The sequence below is a fragment of the Lynx rufus genome, unplaced genomic scaffold (assembly GCF_022079265.1).
Source record: "Lynx rufus isolate CCGP_SWC_20201006 ecotype Redwood Valley unplaced genomic scaffold, mLynRuf1.p SCAF_6, whole genome shotgun sequence".
Taxonomy (NCBI): Eukaryota; Metazoa; Chordata; class Mammalia; order Carnivora; family Felidae; genus Lynx; species Lynx rufus.
This window is the reverse complement of record NW_025814878.1, coordinates 104,318,118-104,339,815: the sequence shown is the minus strand read 5'-3', so window position 1 is coordinate 104,339,815 and position 21,698 is coordinate 104,318,118. Positions and strand designations below refer to the sequence as shown.

The window sequence follows — 21,698 nt, the reverse complement described above, 5'->3', positions numbered from 1 at the left end:
CTCACGATGCAGTGGGAAGGCCGATCGCTCAGCCCCAAGTCTGGGATGGCGTGAGCCTGGGCTCAGTGGATGGTCATTGTGACTAGGATCTTCCACTCCCAACCCATTTTATACAGGAGCGGGGTGGGATTGCTTATTGAGACACCAAAGAATGAGTTTATGGTGCGTGTTTTTACGGTGCGCCTGGACCAGGAGGGTGGGCCAGAGTTTGGGGAGAGGCCTCCCTGAGCATCTTTTCTTTTTTTTTTTTTTTTTTTTTCCTGAGCATCTTTTCTGCGCCGGGCACAGCGCATGCGGGCAGCAGCTGGCCATCTGGGTCTGCCTTAGGTGGTTCCTTCCACAGGAGCAGCTCAGGAAGAAGGTGAGGCTGACCACAGTGGCAGCATCTGGGCAGGAACCTGGTGGAATCGGGATGTTTATGCAATGTGGTTGAATAGGAATAGCACAGCGGGTGCTTAGAGCTCAGCTTCAAGACCACAGGAAACTAGGGCTTCCCACTTAAACAGGCCATGCTGAGCATTTGACCGGAGTGTGGGGGAGGAAGATACCATATTCTGAGCACCTTCCACAGGCCAGGCTCCAGCCTAGGCACTTCGCACAGCATCAAAACGACCCTGCCAATAGGTGCTACTAGCCCACTTCACAAAGGAGGAAACTGAGGCTCAGAGCAGTGAGGTGACTTGGCCAAGGTCACATAGCTCAAAATGTGCTCAACTAGAATTCTAATCCTGAACCAGCAACGTTCCACTGCCGGGTTCCGTGTCTCCGGGATACCGGGACAGGGGGCTAGACCCTGGGGGCACGTGCCCTTGGCTGTCTTCTGGGAGGGGAGGGGAACAACAGGGCCCAGGGCCCCGGACACTCTCCCCCAAGTTTCTGCCACTTTAGAATAGAGGTGGGGACCTCTGTGTGCTTTGGGCAGAATAATATTATTAGGAATAATATTAGCTATAATTTAATGAGGGGCTATTACATGCCAGGGAGATTTCATTAACTCATTTAATCCGCAAAACAGCCCTGTGGCTGGGTCTCATGATTATCCCCATCTACAGACGAGAAACTGAAGTCCTAAAAAGCTAGCTTCGATTCCTCTGGCACATCTCCTTTCTTGGAAAGGACAGCTACATTGCTGGGGCTCTTGGGAACATCGACCCAGAGTCACATAACGACTAAGGGAAGAATGATTTGGTTGGGAAGTCCTCCCTTGTGTCTACCCCACGTCCCCCAGGCTGCAGAGAGAGCTTGACATTCTATAGCTTCTCTGGGCCAGGCAGCGGCCACCCCCCTACCATGCAGCCTTGGCCCCTCCCCTGTTGAGGGTCAGGAGAGGGGTGGTTCTCTTTTGTCCCTCAGGCCTCTGGGGAGCGTACTTACCCCAGAGAGGCTGGCTGAGGTCATGGGTCCGTGCCCCCTCCCCAGGCCAGCCTGGCCGTGCCTGCAGTCCCGTCAATCAGGTGCAGCTGGGTCAGCAGCTAGTCTTTTCTTTCCTAAATTAAAAGGGCTTGTGATTCCTGATTGAATTAAAGGCGGGCAGGTCAGCTCTGAGACCAGCAGGGAGATTTCAATCACAGGAAACTGGAGGCGGTCAGGGTGGGCAGGAGAGAGAAACACAGAACAGACAAGGCTGGAGGCAAGAGTAGGGGTGCCCTCCGGACACCACTGCTTCCCTCCCAGGCTAGACCTCGGCTAAGCACCCACTTCCCACAAGACTTTTGAGCATATTAGTTTGAGTTAGAGACATTTCATCCTCCCCCTTGCCCCTTGAACAGTAGGCAACCTGCACCACTGTGCTAGGCGGGCTTGCTTGCCCCTGTATGGGTTAAATACCGTCAGAAAAGTGAATTCCTCAGTGCCTCTCATTTCCCATTGGCAGCAAGTTCTTTCTGGCTTCTCTCCTAAACTCAATGTTGGACCTTCAGGAGACAAGAAGGATGCAACTTTTTGCTTTGGAGGCCTAAAGGTCAGTTACTCAGCCTGCTTTTCCTCCATCTCTGGAATGCTAGAAGCCCCTACTGCCTTCCTAGAGACCTGGAGAGACTGGAGAGAGGATTGCAGTGAACATCAAGAAACCTCAGTTCTGGCTGATGTGCCCTGTGGAAAGCCCTTTTTTGCCCTGGGACTCAGTTCCCCATCTGTGCAATGGGCAGCACAGCCCTTACGGAGTTTGCCAGAGGTCTTGCCTCCTTGGATAGCCACGGTTAGGATGTGCCTTCGTGCCTGGGCTGGCAGTGAGCCCACCTTATGTAACTATGAGAGTCCCCCCTCCCCCACCAAGGGGCAAGTCAGGAACGGCAAGGGTAGACGTGGAAGCCCTGGATTAAACGCCCTGTGTCTTCCAAGGACGGCGAGAAGAAACAGGCATTACCCACGGTAGGCGGGAATAGGGTTAGACATCAGGATGAACCGTCTTCCCGAGTGAGGGTGGTTTCTGGAAATAGATCATACAAAAGCCTTCTCCCTCTCTCGCTACCCCCACCCCCTCTGCCCCCGTGATGTCTCCATGGGGGAAGCCTTAGATATAGGGGGTCACACTGCAGCTGCCGGGACTGAGGTCAGACGCGAGAGAGGACCTAGGAGTGAAGGGCTAGATAAGGCAGGTGGCATACATCAACAAAGGAGGGGTGCCGTGGGGCATGTTTAAGGAACTGGGGTGGTGGTGGGGAGCTCTGAGCCTGGGACCAGAGAGCGGGGTTCTCCTCTCGTGCCTCACTGGCCCTGAGCGGATCCTTTCTCTCTTTTGCAGAAGGGAGCTACTGATGCCGTCCTAGCAAACGAGGCAGGCTCGGGCTGCCAGTGGCAGGGTGAAAGGTGGCTTTTCCCTATAGATTTGAATTTTGTAGACCCTTCAAAAATGTAAGCGATAGCGGGGCGCCTGGGTAGCTCAATCAGTTAAGCGTCTCACTTTGGTTCAGGTCATGATCTCACGGTTTGTGTGTTCAAGGCCCGCGTCGGGCTCTGTGCTGACAGCGCGGAGCCTGAAGCCTGCTTTGGATTCTGTGTCTCCCTCTCTCTGCCCCTCCCCCACTCATTCGCGCGCGCGCGCGCTCTCTCTCTCTCTCTCTCTCTCCTCTCTCAAAAATAAACACTTAAGGGGCGCCTGGGTGGTTCAGTCGGTTAAGCGTCCGACTTCGGCTCAGGTCACGATCTCGCGGTCCGTGAGTTCAAGCCCCGCGTCGGGCTCTGGGCTGATGGCTCAGAGCCTGGAGCCTGCTTCCGATTCTGTGTCTCCCTCTCTCTCTGCCCCTCCCCCGTTCATGCTCTGTCTCTCTCTGTCCTGAAAATAAATAAACGTTAAAAAAAAATTTTTTTAAATAAAAATAAAAAAATAAACACTTAAAACAATGTAAGCAATATCTTGTGTTTAATACCGCGGTATGGGCTGTGCCTTTCTCTACCTGGGAAGAGACTCCCAGGCCCTCTGCGTGTACCAGGTGTTCCTGCGAATACTTTATACGCGCAGTCAACTCTAATTTTCGTGCCGATTGTTGTTATCCCCATTTAGAGAGGAATCGAGGCACAGAGAGATCCAGTGACCCACCCAAGCTTAGTGGTAGCATAGCAGCCAGGCTCCAGAGCAGCGTGGAGTCTTGAGCTAGAACTCTCTATGGGCACGGAAATGTTCTGTATCTGTGCTGTCCAACATGGTAGCCACCAGTCCTGTGTGGTTTTCAAGCACTTGAGGTATGACTCATGCAGCTGGGGAACTGGGGTTTAATTTTGCTTAATTTGAATATAATTAGCCACACGGGGCTGGTGGCTACTGTATTGGACGGTGCAGTGCCCAGACTCTGCCGGGCCGCTGGGCAGGACAAGGGCCATCCAGATGTGTCCCCTCACCCTCCGTCTCCTCCACTCCCAGCCCAGCCTTCCCAGGAAAGTTTCTCTGTTTCTCCCGCATCCCCCCAGTGAAGGCGTCCATGTTCCATCGCCTACCTCTGCCTCCATATTCCCTGGCCTGCCTGAAGTTGTCCTAGAAGTCAGGGACAGCCCGGTGCAGGGGCTGGGTCTGGTCCTTGGGGTCTCAATGAGGTCCCCGTGGGGCCTGGCCCTCTCAGTGCTGACAATGTCAAATGACACCAGGGACAAGGCGCTGCTTCCTCTGCAGGAGGAAGCCCACTGGGGAGACGTGTGTGGACAGCCCTCCTGCACCAGGGTCTCAGGCTGGTGGATGGCTCCTGGGCCACACCTTCTCCTGGGGCCTGAAGTCCCTGAGAGTCTCTGCTGGGGTGTTCTGACGATCTCCTGCTCCCTCCTGCTCTGCCCCCCAGGACCTGGAACAGTGCTGTATGCTGGAAGCCCCCAGAGAGTGGCAGGCACAGGCTTCAGGGACTCTTTTTTTTTTTTTTTTTAATGTTTATTTTTGAGAGAGAGAGAGAGAGAGAGACACACACACACACACACACACACACACACACACACACAATGTGAATGGGGGAGGGGCAGAGAGGGAGAGGGAGACACAGAATCCGAAACAGGCTCCAGGTTCCGAGCTGTCAGCACAGAGCCCGACGCGGGGCTCGAACTTGCGAACCGAGAGATCATGACCTGAGCTGAAGTCGGATGCTTAACTGACTGAGCCACCCAGGCGCCCCTTGGGCTCAGGGACTCTTGATGGGTGGGTTGTTCTGGTCCCTCGAGGCAAGCCCCGGCAGGTGGGGGGCTGCTGCACAGAACAGACAGAACTCCTAGTGGACCTTGAAGTAGGAGAAGTCATCGGCTAGGTGGGCAGGTGGGAGGAAGGCGTCTCCCATGGAAAGAAAAGCAAGGCGGGAGGTGTAGAGGCCATGCGGAAAAGAGGCAAGGGTTGAAGCAGAGGATCTGGAGGGGGGCGGGGGTGGAGAACACTACTGCCTGAGTATTCAGGGTGCCCAGACCAGCATACTTCCCCACCCCCCACACCGCCGTGGGCTTTGGTTCTCGAAGCTGCCCAGGGCGGAGATAAGCAGACAAGCAAGGAAATGGAGGTTCCAAAGGGGAGAGTCACTTGCCCGGGTCCCACAGCCGGCAGGACACGCACCCTGGGGCCTGGCATCGTGGACACGGCACACACCCGGCCTCCTTCCTAACACTCTTGGACTTCATCTTGCAAGCAGCGGATTTTAAGGAAGGTCGTTTGTGCAGGCTGCGGAGTGGGGCAGCGGAGGATGGGTGGGAATGGGAAGGGCGGGAGGCACGGAACAGGGGCAGGAAGAAGAGGGAGGAGGCTCCCGATGGGGGGGGGGCGCTGAGGGTAGCAGAGGAGGAATGGGTAGGAAAGAGGAAGGAGTAGAGTTTAGATCATGTTAAATTTGAAAGGCCATGAGGACTTCAGGGGTCTGGAGCTCAGGGAGAGAGGCCTGAGCGAGAAGAAAGGGTCTGGAGGCCAGTGTTGACAGCTAGGGCCCTAGCGCGTTCAGGGACAAGGGAGGCCTCGGTCATGCCCTGAGGACTTCTGGCCTCTCCAGGACAGAAGCGGGAGCCCTTCAAGGAGGTGGAGGAGACACCCAGGGGAGCAGGTGGCCCCCAGAAGATTTGATGCCCAGGAGGTCCTCACAGGACGTGCAGAGGGCAGGGGCCAGGGCTGGGCTGTGGGGTGAGGAGGCCAGGAAGGCAGGCCATAGGGGGTGAGGCATCCTCCAGGGAGAGGAGAAAGCTGGTGCAGCAGTTACAGGGGAGTGGGGAGTGTGCCCCTGGGGGCCCAGGTGCACTTACCGCCACCATGGGAGTAGTCCCTGGAGCTTCAGGTCGTCCTGCCCAGGTTCCCTTCTGACAGGCGTGGCCTCTTGGACTTCCTCCCCACACCCTCCCCGGAGTGCTCAGAAAAGTGCTGAGTCCGCCGCAGACCCAGGGAAGGGTTTGCTGATTCACTGAGGCTCAGAGTCTAGTAGTCAGGAGGTGATGGAGCCGTAGGCCGGGCCTGAGGAGAGCGGGCATCACAGGGCCCAGGCGTGTGGGACAGCCTGGAGACAGCTACATGTTTGCCATCCTCCACATATGTTCTGTGGGAAGGCGGGTAGAGGTGGGGAAGGGCCGTCCTCCAGAACCAGGAAGAGAGAGACAGATCCATGGGTGGGTGTCCCCTGAAGCAGAGGAGCAAAGAGTGCCCAGGACAATAGTTCCCTAGGAAAGGGCACAATCCCTGCCAGCCAGGGAATCAAGGAGGGCTCCATGGAGGCGGCGGCCAGGCGATGGAAGGGAAAGGACATTCCCGGCAGCAGGTGCACAGGCAGGAAATTGAGAGGCCTCGTCAGCATCTGGCAAGGGGCCTGGGTTGGCTAGCTCCTTGGGCGGGCCAGCCATGAGGTGTGGAGAGACACGAGGCCAAAGGGAAGCTAGGTTCCAGGTAGACAGAGAGCTTTGGATGTCCAATTAAAGAGTTTGAACTTTATCCTGTAGGCAATGTGGAGCTCTTGCGGTTTTGCAGCAAGATGGACACCTGGGACAGGGGTGGCCGTGGGAAGCCAAAATGGTCCTCACTGGGAGAAAGGAGGGAGGGGATGTCCATCAGGGTCTCCCAAGGGGCAGGAACCCCAGCCCCACAGTCCAACCCTCCCACCAACCAGGATGGTGAAAACAGCTGGGAATCCCTCTGGGATAAAAATAGCTGTGGGCAGGGGAGTTCACCTGCATGGACAGGTAGGAAAAGTAGGTCATGGCTGAGGGCCACCTGGGAGGTGAGTGAGAGGGAGCCGGATCTCCATTCAGAGCCGGCTGCTTCCTCCCTCATCCAAGAAGACCCAGCCCCTCTGGGCAGCGCTAGCAAGGTCCATCGACGGAGACGGGTCTGGAGTCAGCCCTCCCAGGCCTGCAGGCCACCAGAAATCTCCCCCGGGGAGGTGGGGGCATTCCCATCTCCCACCTGTGTCAGGGCAGGTCTGGCTTCTGGGCGTCCTCTGGCACCTTGCCTTCACTTCAGGAATCCACCTCCCAGAAGAATCTAATGCTTGGTCCCTTGGTGCCATCACTTCCTCGACTCACTGAGTTCATAGTTAATTGATCTCCTCGTTGCTATTGTTTACGCACTGAGCATTTATTAAGTTCTATGCGCCGTGCCAACTTCACACTACCCGGGCCTTTCTGGAATAGGAGTCTGTTGCCCAAGAGCCAAGCATTTCTTTCTTAGAGCCCATGTCCACACTCTTAAGTTGTTTCTTTTTTTTTTTTTTAAATTTTTTTTTTTTTCAACGTTTATTTATTTTTGGGACAGAGAGAGACAGAGCATGAACGGGGGAGGGTCAGAGAGAGAGGGAGACACAGAATCGGAAACAGGCTCCAGGCTCTGAGCCATCAGCCCAGAGCCCGACGCGGGGCTCGAACTCACGGACCGCGAGATCGTGACCTGGCTGAAGTCGGACGCTTAACCGACTGCGCCACCCAGGCGCCCCATTAAGTTGTTTCTTAATTACTGTACAGTAAGCTTTCTTTTCCTTCTAGTGTGCAGTTCTATGAAATGTAACCTACGTGTAGGTCCGTGTAATCACTACCACAATCAGGCCATAGACTGTTTCCTCATCACCCCAAATCCCTCATGCTATCCCTCTATAGTTACACCCTCACCACACCCATAACCTGGGCAACCACTAATCTGTTTTCCACCACTGTAATTTTGTCTTTTCGAGACTGTCAGATAAAGGGAGCCATTCCATATATAACTTCGACTAGCTTCTCTCATTTAGTCGAAGTGTCTGTGATTTGCCCAGGTTCTTGCATGTATCAATGCTGCTCCTTTTACTGCCGAGTAGTGTTTCAATGTCTGGACGTACCACACTTAATTAAACCACCCTCCCAGTGAAGGACATTTGGATTGTTTCCAGCTTTGGGCTATTACAAATAAAGCTGTGCGAACATCCGTGAACAGGTCTGCAGGTGAAGAATAGTCTTCATTTCTCTGGGGTAAACGTGCAGGAGTGGGATTGCCGGCTTATATAGTAAGTGTAGGTTTACAAGAAACTAACAAACCACGTTTTCAAAGTGTCTGTAGCATTTCGTGTGCCCGCCAGCAGCATACGAGAGACCTGTTTCCTCTGCGCTCTCCTCGGCACTTTGTTTGGTCAATATGTTCTAGTACAGTTATTCTAATAGACGTGTAGTGGTATCTCGACGTTTCTGTCTGCATTTCCCTCGCGCTGGTGATGTTGAGAGCTCTGTATCTTCTCATGTGTTCACATGCCTTCTTTGGGGAGGTTGTCTGTACAAATCCTTTACCTGTCAACTGGGTGACTTGTTTTTCTTGTTGTTGAATTGTGAGAGTTCTTTATGTATTTTAGGTAGGAGTCCTTGGTCAGAGGTTCTCCCCAGTGCCTCCCCGTGTGCAGCTTGTCTCTTCATTCCCTTGACAGTGTCTTGGGCAGAGCAAAAGTTTTTCATTTTGATCAAGTCCAATTTAGCAAGTTTCCCTTTCATGGGTCATGCTTTTGGTATCATTGATAAAGCCCTTCACCTAACCCCAGGTCACGGAGATTTTCACATATGTTATCTTCGAAACCTTTCACAGGTTCATGCTTTCCATTTAGATCTATGATCCATTTTGAGTTATTGCTTATGATTAGGTCGTATTGCTCATGGGCGACCCATTGTTCCAACACCGTTTGTTGAAAAGACTGACCTCTCAGCATTACCATGTCTTGGGACCTTTGCACATATCGATCACATGCGTGTGGATCAATTTCTGCACATTCCATTCTGTTTCACTGATCTGTTTCCATCTCTTTGCCAGTACACCACCACCCTGATTAGTGTCATCTTATATGGTCTTAACATTGAATGGATCCCTCCCATTTTCTTTTCAAAATCATTTTAGTTATTCTAGTTCTTTACCCTTTCGTACAACTTTAGAACCCACTTGTTAATATCTACCCCACCCCCACAAAAAATCCTGCAGGGATCTTGGTTGGCGTTGTGTCCAATGTGTAACTCACTTGGAGAAAATGGATATCTTGACTGTGTTGAGTTAGATACAGTATCTTTCCATTTGTGTGGGTCTTTGTTGATTTCTTGAGCTAGCATTCTGTAGTCTTCAGCATACAGATCCTACCTACCAATCACACTATGCTCTTTACTTGTCCGGATGCCATTGTCAGCTCCACAAGGTCATGTCCCCCATGCTGCACACCCCTGTGTTCAGTGAGCTCCCAGCAGCCTGCCTGAACTAAGTATCCCTGAATGGACGACAGCATTTCTGTACACGTCATGTCATTTAATCTTCCCACAATGCCTCCAGGGGAGAGATTGTACTCCTTACTTTGTGAAGGAGAAAACCAAGGCTTGGAAAGGAGCTGTAGTAGGTGTTATTCTAAGATGGCCCTCAAGATTCCCACTCCTGGGCATACACCGCCTGTAAAATCCTCTCCCTTGAGTGTGGGAAAGACCTGGGGCATCACTCCTGTGATTAGATCACATTCTATGGCAAAGATGAAGTGAGTTTGCAGATGTAGTTAAGGTCCCCAATCACATGACTTTGGTTAATCCCCCAGGAGATTTTCTTGGGTGGGTCTGACCTGATCAGGTATACCTTTGAAATTAGAGTCTAGATAGAGTCTAGAGTCTGCAGTCTAGATGGAAGACATCAGAGAGGTTCAAAGCAGCAGAGGTGCTCTTCTGTTGACCTTGAGGAAGGAAACTGCCGTGTTGTGGAGAGAGTCCCACAGCAGAAAACAGCAGTGACATCTGAATTGAGTCGCTTAGTCCCACAACAACAGGGAACTTGACAAAGGAGGGCCTCAGATAGGATCATAGCCCCAGCCAGCACCTTGATTTCAGCCTGGTCAGACCTTGAGCAGAGAACTAGTTATGCTGTGCCCAGACCAGACTACTGACCTACAAAAACTGTGAGATAAGAAGGAGGTGTGGGTTCACGTTAAGTTTGAGGTAATTTGTTACACAGCACTGGAAAACTAATACAGGACCCCTTCCAGGGTCCCAGAGCTAGAACCCATGAGTCCCCAGACTGCCAAGCTCCTGTTCTTCCCCACTCAAGCATATCCTTTATTTATTTTTTTAAGGCAGAGAGAGAACATGAGCAGGGGAGAGGGGCAGAGAGAGAGAGAGAGAGAGAGAGAGAAAGAAAGAATCCTAAGCAGGCTCCAAGCCAGGATGCCAGGCTTGATCCCACGACCCTAGGATCACGACCTGAGCCGAAATCAAGTCAGATGCTCAACTGACTAAGCACCCAGGCGCCCCCACTCAAACATATCCTAATGCCCTCCTCTTTAGGGGGCCACGAAGGCCCTCTCAGGTCATGCCTTTTGCTTAGCCTAGCTTTGCTTTGCTTTGTTTTTCTGTTTCGATCTTAGGCTTTCAGCGTCCATGGTCCGTGATGCTCCTTAATGGTCTGTTCACAGCCCACTTTGATTTATGTGGTTAGTTAGTTGGTTTTAATAATGCAATAAACATCCATAAATCCACCACCCAGAACAACAGCTAGTCCTTGACAATAACCACATCACACCATGGCCTCCCGTTCCCCCATCCCGCGACCTATGGTCACTGTCATCTGAATCTCCTCTTCATCATTCCCTTGCTTAATACTTTACAGAGTTTAATTATATCCATACGGATTCCATGAAATGAACTTTTAAAAACTGCAATGGTTTTTAACTTTTTAAAGAGCGTCATGTGGTACGTAATCTCTTGGGACTTTTTTCATCTCAATTTTATGTGGCCAAGATTCGTGCGTATGGGTGCATGTTAGAGCAGGTCACGCATTTTGACGTTTTGACGGCTGCGTAGTATTTCACAGGTGACCACACAGCCACAGTCCCTTCTTCCACTCTGCGGCTCACAGGCATTTGGACAGTTTCCAGCTTCTTGCCATCGTGTGATTCCGCCCAGGCTCATACCAGTCTCCCGGTTCAATAATTCACTTCTGAGCCCAATTCTGCTTCAATAAACCAAAGCGTAAGGATTTTGTTTCTTTGACCTAGGAGAAACGGGAGCCTGACAAAACTGTTTGCTTGGGGCCCGCGCTTTGACTGACTGCCCCCACAGCACTCACCCAAGGTCCATCTGAATGCCATCAGCCCCAGATCTGGGGCCATGAGCCCCCCTGTCACCCACCCGGGGAACGTCAGAGCACGCAAGCAGCTCTGGCCTTACCCGAGTTTCAACATCGAGAACTGGCTCTGAGGAAGCTCGCTGACCACAGTGGTGGCTCACTCACGGCTGTGGGCAGGGCTTTGGCCCCAAAGACGTCTCTCCAAGCACTCAGAATGCCATGTCCTGGAAAGCACCCCCCACCCCTCCCCCACCAGCCTAGAGCACCACAGAGCATGCGATGACAACAAACGTGGTGACAAGTTGGCAAAATGGGAAGTGAAATGCAGCCCCAGGCAGGCCCCTGCCCTGGCAGGCCTCGCCAGAGACCCTGGTTGAGTCACCGACCCCTCTTGGGCCAAAGTGTCCTCATACAGCCCAGAGGAGATGCACACCCAGTGAGATAAGAAGTTTGACATCTGGCCAGAGAGAGTACGAGAGGGTGGAGAGGCTGAGAGCAAGGTCATGGCTGGCGGCTAGTGGTCCTCCCTGTAGAAGGAACCCTGCCCGGAGCTGAACAGAAGGGCCGCTCAGGCCCAGGGCCCCCATGACCCCTAAATGCACTGTTGCCATCACATCAAAGGGGACGACAGCCCCTTTCCAGGCTGTGACCCTGTCTCGATGCCCCCACCTGACCTCTCGGCAGGAGCTGACCATACCCACACAGATTTCTTGAAGAATGTGCATCCCCACTATGGGACAAGGGAGCCCGGAGGTCAGGGCCACAGCCCTTTGCAGACAGATCCGAATGGAAATTTCAGCTCCGCCCCTTAGCAGCTATATCACTGGGCAGCCTGCTTAGGGTCTTCAAGCCTCAGTTTCCTCATTCACAAAACGGGGAGGATAAAATGTGCCATATCGTGGCGGTTAAGAGCACACTTCTTGGGCTCCCATCTTGGCTCTGCCACACCACTTACTGTGTGACCTTGAACAAGTTACTTCACCTTCTCAGGCTTCCATTTCCTCAATTGTTAGTGGGGCTGCAGATGCTACCCACCTCACAAGGCTGTGAAGATTCAGTGAGTTGATGCTTGCAAAGAGGTCTGCACAGTGCCTGGCACATAGTAAGTGCTCATTGATAACAATCAGAGTGCTAGTCAATATCATTCACACCTTCACTCATTCATCTAACTAGTTGTAATGGCGGGTACGGGAGGATGGCCAGCTATGCCCCCGACACTGTATCCAAAGCTGTGGGGAAAACGCAACAGAGAAAGACAGCCGTCGAGATTCAGGATGTTACCACCCATACAGAGGAGCTAAAGCGAGTGCCGTATAACTATGACAGAAGACCCGGGCACCATGGAGAGGCAGAGGGGCTGAGCTGCCTGTGTTCTAGGCACCTTGCTAGAGAGAAAGCAGGGAGCTCTGTGAGGGAGGTGGTCCCTGGGGGACTGGGCTCCCTGGCAGGAGCAAGGTTTTATAAGGAGGACGTGATAAGCCGTAAGAAGCGTATTATCCAGACTTGACCGTGTCTCACGGCGCGGCTAGTCTGAGCCCTTCACTGTTAAGAAATTGAGGTCCGCATAGGAGGAGTTGTGCAAGGGCCAGTTGGTGGCAGAGATGCTGAGACCCCAGGCCGGTGCTCTCCCCACCCTGCTCGCCCCACGTGAAGCTTCTCTCACCCTCCCTGGTCACCCCTGCTGTGGAAGAGACCCCTCAAAACTGAGCCAAACTGAGCGGCTAACACAAATCCTGTCACAGCCTCTCCGGAGCCTGTGGGTCAAGGGCTGGGGAAGGGCTCAGCAGGCGGTTCTGGCTCAGGCTCTGTCCTGTGGTGGCAGTGTCTCCACACGAACTAGTTTGGGCTTCCTCACAGCATGGCAGCCTCCGGGTTCCAGCAAGAGAACCGCAGGTGGCACGGTGGAAGTTTTGTTGTCTTTTCTGGCCTGGCCCTGAGAGTCGTGCAGTGTCTCTTCTGCCGCCTGGTATTGAATACAAGCAAGTCACAGACCCACCCACATTCAAGGCCAAGAGGATTGGACTCCACCTCTTGCCAGGGGTGTGGCAAGGTTCTAGAAAAACATGCAGGATGGGAGATTTTGTCTTGGCCACTTAGGAAAATAATATCTGCCACTCATCCCCCCACCCCCAGTCCTGCTGTCCCCTCCAGGAAGGAGTTGGGGGAAGCAGAGGCTAGACTAAGGCTGTCAGGGGTGATGAAGCCCCGGGAGCTGTGGACACGGGCAGAGGGAGGAGGTGCTATGCCCATGAACCCCTGGGATGGAGAGAGGATGGACAACAGAGCAGAGATGGCTGGGTGGGGAGGAGGGGGGGAATGGGGCAGTCAAATTCCGCCCTTCCCACTGCTTTGGAGCTGCTGGGCAGTCGGAGGCATTGGGCTGGCAAATAGAAAGCGCATTGCTCGCCCCCAAACAGCTCAAGGTCAGGCAGGTTCCAGAGCCCAAAGTAGCCCACCTGGGCTCCCCTACCCTCCCCCCCCAAAAGGAAGCACTCGAAACTTTGGTTAGCAGATGGATTGAAGAAGATAAATTGAGGCCCAACTCGGGGAGGCCACCCCCAAGGCCATGATGCAACAGAACCGCCATTTTTCCAACAGCAGTGACGCACAGATCGTGCCTTCCCGGGTGCCAGGTCTGTGACAGGTAATGATGGGAACGGAGGGGAGCAAGAGACCTGGCTTCCACTCAAAGGACAAATACCAGAGCGAGGTCCACTCCCCCCCTGAGCCTCCCCAAGCAGCCCAGGCCTGTCCAAGTGGAGATCTGAGGGCCCAAGTGACCCCTCTTTCTGCCTTACTCCGGTCAGCCCCGTTAGAGGGGGGCAGCAGCAGCCCCAGCTTTCTGCCCATACCCCTCTCTAGGGTGAGGCACACCCTGTTGCCACACTGAGGGTAAGTGGGACCTGCATGGGAAGGGACAAGCAAGGTCACGGTCCCCCTGTATCCAGCGAGCAGCATACTCCAAAACAGAGACTGGTCCCTTGGAGCGTAGCCAGTGGAGGGGAGTGGGACGGGAAGCCGGGCACCCACCACCCGGGGTGAGAAGGTGTGACCTGTATTAAGGCTTTTTATGCTCCTTACCTTAGTAACTCTTCGCACCAACCTTGGTGGAGGTCACATGTATGCCCATTCCACAGCTGAGGAAACTGAGGCTCAGAGGCCCACTTTACCAGAATGTGGTAAAACCAGATTCAGACCAGTGTCCTACCAGCTTTGGGCCCAAACCCCACACTTCCCTTAGCTTAAGGATAGGAGCCCTTGGGGTCACCAAGGACACCGTCTTCAAACCCCTGGGGATCAGCCATTGGCTCGGGGCCAGACTCCTCTCCGTTATCCCCAGGAGCACGCCTGGGGCTTGGGAGGGCACAGGGGAACAGATCCAGGTCTTTCCAGCGACACAGCAGCAGAAGGTTCGGCCTGTTCAACTCCAAGGTCATCCCACTTGGGAGTCAGGTTCTACAGAAGGTGTTAGCCCAGATCTGCCCCTGCACCCAGGTGCCCCCCACAGGCAGGGGCTTCTCACTCCCCATCCTCTTTCCTGTGTGTCCCTTCACTCACCACACCTTGAAAAGTGCAGCGGGTAGGGAGGGGGATTTGGGGCGTGCGGAGGTCAAGTTTGACAGAAGAGTAAGAGGAAGTCGGGGTGGCGGTTGCGAGGCTGAAGGCAAAACTTCCCCTCATCGTCCAGACAGAAGCTGGGCACGTGGGGAAAGAAGGCTTTTGGACAAGGAGGAGGTCTGGTGACTCAGGGCCAGCCAGAGTCTACACGGGGGAGGAAACCAATGCTTCCTCATGCCCCAAAGGTCAGAAGGAGACATGGGCTATCCCCGGAATAGGGTCAAGATCAAGGCTGCAGGCTCAATCCAGCTTCCCACCCGACACTCCCGTAGTCCTGGGTCCTAACTGCAGGTCAGCCCAGCCCGGCTCCCATGACGCCAACACTGCTGTCCCAGAGGCGTCGGAAGAGGGAAGCAGGCAAGTCTCAGAGCCCCCCTGCCCGTCTAGGATGGTGTCCACGGGCAGGCTCTTCATGGGCTTTTCACACCTGCTTGTGCCCTGAGCAGAGCAGTCTGAGCCTCCCCTGTATGCAGGAGGAACCAGATGGAGGGGGCCAGTCCTTGCCTCCAGGACTTATGAATCAGAAGCCAAGCCAGACAGACTCACCACCAGCAAATTCCCAAAACAAGGCCCATGGGAGAGAGGGTGTGCTTGCACCTGCTACGTGGCGCAAAATACACTGAATTGTTGGAAGCTCCAGCCACCATGAGGTTCTTCCTCACGCTGTCAGGGTCTGGGGAAAAGCTTGTGCCCAGTGGAGTCTAAGGGGGCAGGGAGGCAAATACCAAGTCAACATGGCTGGGGGCTTCTGTGCAGGGCGGGAGCCAGCCTAGAGCCAGGGTTTAAAATTCAACCTGAAAATACAATAATAAAATAAAATATTAAACTTGGAGGAAAGCTAAAGGTGGCTTTCCTCCATGGGCCGTGCTCCCGCTTGCCACCCGCCCTGACCCCCAAGAGTTAGACTCTCTCAGATAGGATGCCTCTGTCCTGGCCTTGTTGCCCCTACAAGTGGTTTGAGTGGGCTTTGGACCGGGGTGCAGAGAGTTTATTTGGGAAGCGATCCCAGGGGGCGGGAGTAAGGGAGGAGGGCAGGGGACAGAGTGAGACAGGGAAGGGAGTTGGTGAATACCGGGATGTTTTATTGCATTAGCCGCCCCTGTGGGTGACGGGTGACCCCTCAGGGACCTATTTAACAGCTTTTTGAAATATGACTCAAAACTGTCCCCCCAGGAGGGCAAACGGGGGAAACATCTGTTGGCTTCCATCCCTCTGCTGGGCAAAGGTGTCCCCACGGGCCTGCGTGGAACTGGCCCCTGCAGCAGAGGCTGGAGGAAGCAGCCGGCACCGAGGAACTTGGACTCAAGTGTCCAATCCAGGTCTTCGCCTTGCCACCTTCCCCGAACCATCAGCATCATCAGGAGCCTCCTGCGGGGCTTCTCAGGGTGTGAACCTTCTTTTCCTACAGCCCGAGAAGGCAGGAGCTTGGACGTCAGCAGGGGCGTGGGCAAGCTGCAAGTAAGCAGCAGGGTTTGAGGACTCGGCTAGGCTTTGTCCAGCTCAAGGACCAGCTCGGCTTCTCTCTTTAAGTGCTTGGCTCGCCAGGGGGCCTAGGTCCGGAAGGAAGCGAGTCCATTCTGCCTGGAACGGCCTGAGCCCTCCCCAAAGCGCCTGGCAGCGTCGAGCCCCGCCCGGCCTCTCCGCACGCATTTATTTCCTGCCCAGTCAGCCTCACTTCATTTCTCAAGAAGCTCATGCGGGCTCTTCCACTTTCTCTCCGCTCAGTGTCTCAGCTTTTTCCCTGGGCCTCACCCCCAGGGCCCTCTTGCCCAGCGTCCAGCCCCAGACATTGGCACCGGCTTCCCGGGCCCCCCGTGGCTTGGCCCTCTCCAAGCCTGTTTGGGGCCCAGCCCAAATCAGCAATTACAAGTGCCCACATTTCCTTCTTGCTTACACAAGGTAACCATTGTCCATGGCACGAGGGAGGACCATCTGAGTCCATGCTGCTACCGAGAGAGGATGTTTACTCAGGGTCGTAGGCCCCACCTGCACGCTGTCCGTGTCCAGCCCCCTATGTGTCATACGCAGGCCGAACACATACCTCACGAACAGGCCCACACAGCAGGTGCAGAAAACAGGCATACGAGGCACGGAACAAGCTTGCAGACTCAGAATGGGCACGGAACAGGCTCAGCAAGGGCACACAGGCGGCCTACCACTCGCAGAAACGAGGCCTTCGCACGTCCGGTCCTTCCTCCGTTGTGGGTTCCCTCTCCAGGCCCTGGGACATGTTAGGATTCCCATTTGATAGATGAGGACACCGAAGCTCAGAGAGGTTCATTAGCTTACATAAGGAGAGGGGAGAAGAGGGGAGGTTGGTGGGCAAGGAGGGTGGGGGTGGGGGACGGAAAGGAGGGGGAGGGGAAGGAGGGGGAGAGGTCCTGGGGAGCATCACTTCCGCAGAGAACCCTAGGGTGGCGGGGACGGCAGAGGCAGGCCTGAGAACATTTCTAGTCTTCCTCTTGGGAGATGGGGCAGTGAATTGCTCCAGGCCACACGGAGAGTCCCCCACTACCGAGCTGGGGCTTGGGGATTTGGACCCTGGGGTGGGATGGGGCCGCCCAGAGGGGTGAAAGGGCAGGGGCAGAGCACGACCTTGAGAAACACCCACTGGAGGACAGAAGGAAGGTTCTCAGCCTGGACTCACCCGGCGAGAGGCCAGGAGACACACGATGGACCAGAGACAGGGCACAGCTGCCTACCCCTGCCCGTGCGACAGCCCACTACCCTGGCTGGGCTCCCAGGTGGGGGAAGGGATGGTGGCCGATCGCATGTGGAGGAGGCAGGAGCTGTTTGCCAACATTCACGGCAGGGCCCGGAGGCCCAGAAACCCCCAGGAGGGGCCACAAGCACTTTGTCTCCAGAGGCCAAAGGGTAACTCAGGCAGCCTAAATGGGCGTGCACGACCATCAGAGCTCAGGAGGCAGGCCAGGCACAACGCTTCTCAGAAACCTTGCATCTGAGTTCCTGGGGGACCAAAGGGACCTCTGGGGTCACACCCGTCACTCTTGTCAAACATTCCCACTGCCCTGAGAACATGGGTCAGAAGCGGGGAGTCCCTCCCATGGGCACCTCCCGGGACAGTTAGAACAGTTAGGGTGGATGTTGGCAGCATGTAGGGGTCCAGCCCAGGCCCTCACCGCCTGGTCTCTCCACCCCTTCCAAGAGCCCAGGCCACCAAACACAGAACCACAACAGGCGCGGATATGGCCATCGCCCTCCGTGATGAGGGTCAGATCAGCACTGTCTTCTCCAGTGTCCGTGCCTCATAGCCTTCTCTGTCCCCAGCTGCCAGGCAGAGCCCTGGACCATTCTGGAACAGGACATTTTACCAGTGGCCTCCCTAGCCAGCTAACTTTGGCAAAGAGCACACAGAGAAAGGGGAAGACCGCCAGTCATTCTAGACCTTTTTTTTTTTTCTGGCTCTGCCCCCTACCCTCAGCCCAGACCACAGAGGCCAGGGCTGGAGCTGAAGCTGAGCAGAGGCCAGTGAGTGTGGAGGGAACTTTCTGATGGGCGGTGATATGGCCGGAAGCTGAGAAGGGACGGCGCAAGGCCTCCTTGGCTGCTCAGAATTCTACAATCGGTGACGTCCTTCCAGCTCAAGACCTTGTGTCTGCAGAGTCTGAGATACGTGTCTCTCCACAGTCACTAGGGAACCAGCTTCGAGCTAAGTTCTCAAAAATCCTACCATGTTGGAATCAAAAGGGCCTCTGAGATACAGCCCTCTAAGGGTTTTATGGCTGCAGACAAACCACTCCCAAAGATAGTGGCCTAAAGCAACAATGGTTTGTTCATTTCTCACACTTGTGGGGGTCGTCCTGGTTGTTCTGGAAGTCTCATCTGGGGCCGGGTCGCCGAATCAGCTGCATGCAGCTGGCGGGTCCAAGTGGCCTCACCCACGAACTGTAGGCCTCTCCACGGTCAGCTGGGCCTCCATTCTCCTGCAACAGAATCACCTGGAATGCCTTCCAGCATGGCGGAGGCTTGAGTGGGGGAAGGGAGGAGGGGTGGGGAAGCAACCAGGCCCTTTAAGTGCTAAGCCCGAAACTGGCACTGTATCACTTCTGCTGCATTTTTTTCCCCTCAGAGCAAGTCACAGGGCCAAGCCAGATTCAAGGGGAGAGAAAGTGGACTCTACCTCTCGACGGTAGGGACTGGCAAAGAAATCTCTAGCTATCTCTAAGCCACCACGGACGGGCCAGCTTCACCAGTGTCAGGAGTCAGGGAGGAGCCCAGGTCCGGATGGAGACTTGAGGACTTAGAGGTGGATGACGTCCCACCTCTGCCCCTGGGATCCTCTCCCGTCGGCCTCTAGACCCTCCCCAGTCCTCCGCACACCGTGGCCCTGGAGGCCCGGCTAGCAGCACAGGGCTGGGTCTGCACAGGGATTCGGGGAGGGCTTGGGGTCCTCTCTGTACCAACTGTTGAGGCATCTGAAGTTGGGGTGCAGGGTGGATCCCTTGGCTGTGGGATGTGGAGGGAGAGTACCTCCGGTCTGCAGAGGCCCATCCCACAGAGTCTCCAGCTGGGACCAAGCCTGGGGAGGCTGAATGTGGGGACAGGGCAGGCTCCACTCATCCCTCTGTGAGCGGAACTGAGGCCACCTGTCAAGGGAGGCTCATCCCAAGGGACCCCAGTTCTCACTCTTCTTCCAGGTGGTCCTCTGCACAGGTGCTGGGTTCCCCCCACACTGAGCTGGACTCGGCGGGCCCGGGAACCGGGCAGCCAAGTGGATCCCCTGAAAGCCATCCCCCACCCCCCATCTCTGTACTCCTTGCTCTCATCTAACTTATTTACTCAGCCATTTGACAAATATTTATTGAGCACCTGCTATGTGCCAGGCACTGCGTTAGTTGCTTGGGGATACGTCAGTGAGCAAAATAAACCAAAACCCTTGTCTTCTTGGAGTTGAGATGTGAGGAGGGGGAGTGTGTTTATGGATAATAAACAAATAGATGAGTAAATGACAGAGCGTTGTATTCGTTTCCCGTAGCTGCCATAACAAATTACCACAAACTTGGTGGCTTAGAACAACAGAAATTTATTCCCTCCAGTTCTGGAGGCTCAATGTCTGAAAATCAAGGTGTTGGCAGGGCTATACTTCCTCTAAAGGCTCCCAGAGGGGAGGATCGTGCCTCTTCCAGCTTCTGGTGGCTCCTGGCAATCCTTGGGGTTCCTTGACTTGAGGCCGCACCCCTCGGGTTTCTGGCTCCGTCTTCACACGGCTTTCTCCCCGTGTCTTCCCGCATCCCTCCGTGTCTCCTCTTCTGACTAGTTGTTGGATTTAGGGCTCACCCTAAATCCAGGATGATCTCATCTCCAGAGCCTTAAACACATCGGCAAAGACCCTACTTCCAAATAAGGTCACATTCTGAAGTTACGGGTGGGCCTGAATTTTGGAAGAGGGACACGTTCAACCCACTACAGTCGTATTCACAGGTACCAGGGGTTTGGATGTGGACATATCATTGAGCGGGGGAGGGGCACCCTTTAACCCACTACGAAAAGAAATAATTTGGAGATTATCTGGAGAAAAAGAAAGCATGGTAATACAGGAGAGGGGGGCGGTGCCAGGGCTGGGGTGGGGAGGGTAGGCTGCAGTGTTGAATAGGGTGGTCAGGAAAAGCCTTGATAAAAAGGTGATATTCGGGGCGCCTGGGTGGCACAGTCGGTTAAGCGTCCGACTTCAGCCAGGTCACGATCTCGCGGTCCGTGGGTTCGAGCCCCGCGTCAGGCTCTGGGCTGATGGCTCAGAGCCTGGAGCCTGTTTCCGATTCTGTGTCTCCCTCTCTCTGCCCCTCCCCCGTTCATGCTCTGTCTCTCTCTGTCAAAAATAAATAAACGTTGAAAAAGGTGATATTCAAGGCTGTCAAGGAAGTGAGGGGGTAAGCCTTGTGGATGTCCTGGGGCGGGGGCAGGGTGGGGGGGAGCATCCAGGCAGAGGGAAACAGGTAGTGCAAAGGCCCTGAGGCAGAAGTGTGTCAGCATATCTGAGGAACAAAGAGGCAGAGTGAGTAAGGAGCAGAGTGGTAGAAGGGCGGGATCACGTGGGGCCATGCCGGTCGCAGTAAGGACTTTGGCCTTGACTTGGAGTGAGCTGAGGAGAGACAGGAATTGTCTTTGTTGCCACAGCATCACTGTAGTTGCTGGGTTGAGCGTAGACTGTCAGGGACCGTGGGCTGGAGTGGTAACTCAGCGTCCCACTCCCCACGCCCCAACAAGGGCAGCCCCTGGGCAACAGGCGCTTGATGGCTCTGGAGTGGCTTCCCAGGACTCGGTCATAGAGAGGCGCCTCTGATCCCCTGCCGCTGGACCCCCTGCCTGCCCACAGGGCTCAGGTTTCCCCTTGTCAGCTGTACCCACGAGAGCCTGGGAAAGTCAGCTTTCCAGAACGATTTCATCATTTTCCATTCGGAAAAGTTTGCTGCTCTGACCACTCCCTCCCCTGCTTCCAAGGCAGAGTATGAAGGGCTGGGACATTCTAGAGCCCAGAGGGGCCATAGGCGGGGGTAGGCAGGGCTTCCAGCCTGCCCCATGGCTACCTGGGACCAGACTACCCCATCCCCCAGCTGCCCAGGCTTCCACCTGGGGGACCTCCCTGCCTCACGTGCCTGCTCCCCATGGACTCCCCCAGTCATAGTCCTCCTGCCCTGCACCTCTGCGGCCTGCTAAGGGGGAAACTACCAGGCAGAGGCACTGAAGAAGGCTATAGAAGGAGGGAAGAGGACTTGGTGTCCTTCTCCATGACTTCCTCACAAAGGCAGAGCCACTGTTGGGAACCAACCACCTGCCTTCACTTCTAAGGTAAGTGGAAACTTCCCTTAGCATCTCTGGACCACAAGGTATTCCCCTCCATGATGTCCCTCCCTCCCATTGCCATTGTGAGGTCTGTCAGTGCATAGTGTCTGACAGAGTTTGCAGAGCTTGTCAGCATTTGCAGAACCTGCTGGGTTTGCAGAGCCTATCGGGGTTTGCAGAGCCTGGTGGGTTTGCAGAGCCTATCAGCGTTTGCAGAGCCTCCTTGGTCACAGAACCTGTTGCTATTTGCTGAGATTGTATCCTTTTGTTCCTCCAGGCAGGCCGCACCCATTGCACAATGGTGGCT

The 21,698-nt window shown here is 54.8% G+C and overlaps 1 long non-coding RNA gene across 1 annotated transcript; it reads right to left on the bottom strand.

The window, feature by feature from the left end:
- Positions 1 to 4,536: 4,536 nt before the first annotated feature.
- On the bottom strand, positions 4,537 to 5,731 carry LOC124528025 (uncharacterized). The gene is made up of 3 exons (XR_006966059.1): positions 5,692 to 5,731; positions 5,018 to 5,224; positions 4,537 to 4,694 (listed from the first exon to the last, which is right to left on the bottom strand). It is a non-coding gene; the product is annotated as an uncharacterized LOC124528025 (long non-coding RNA).
- Between the last annotated feature and the right edge of the window lie 15,967 nt (positions 5,732 to 21,698).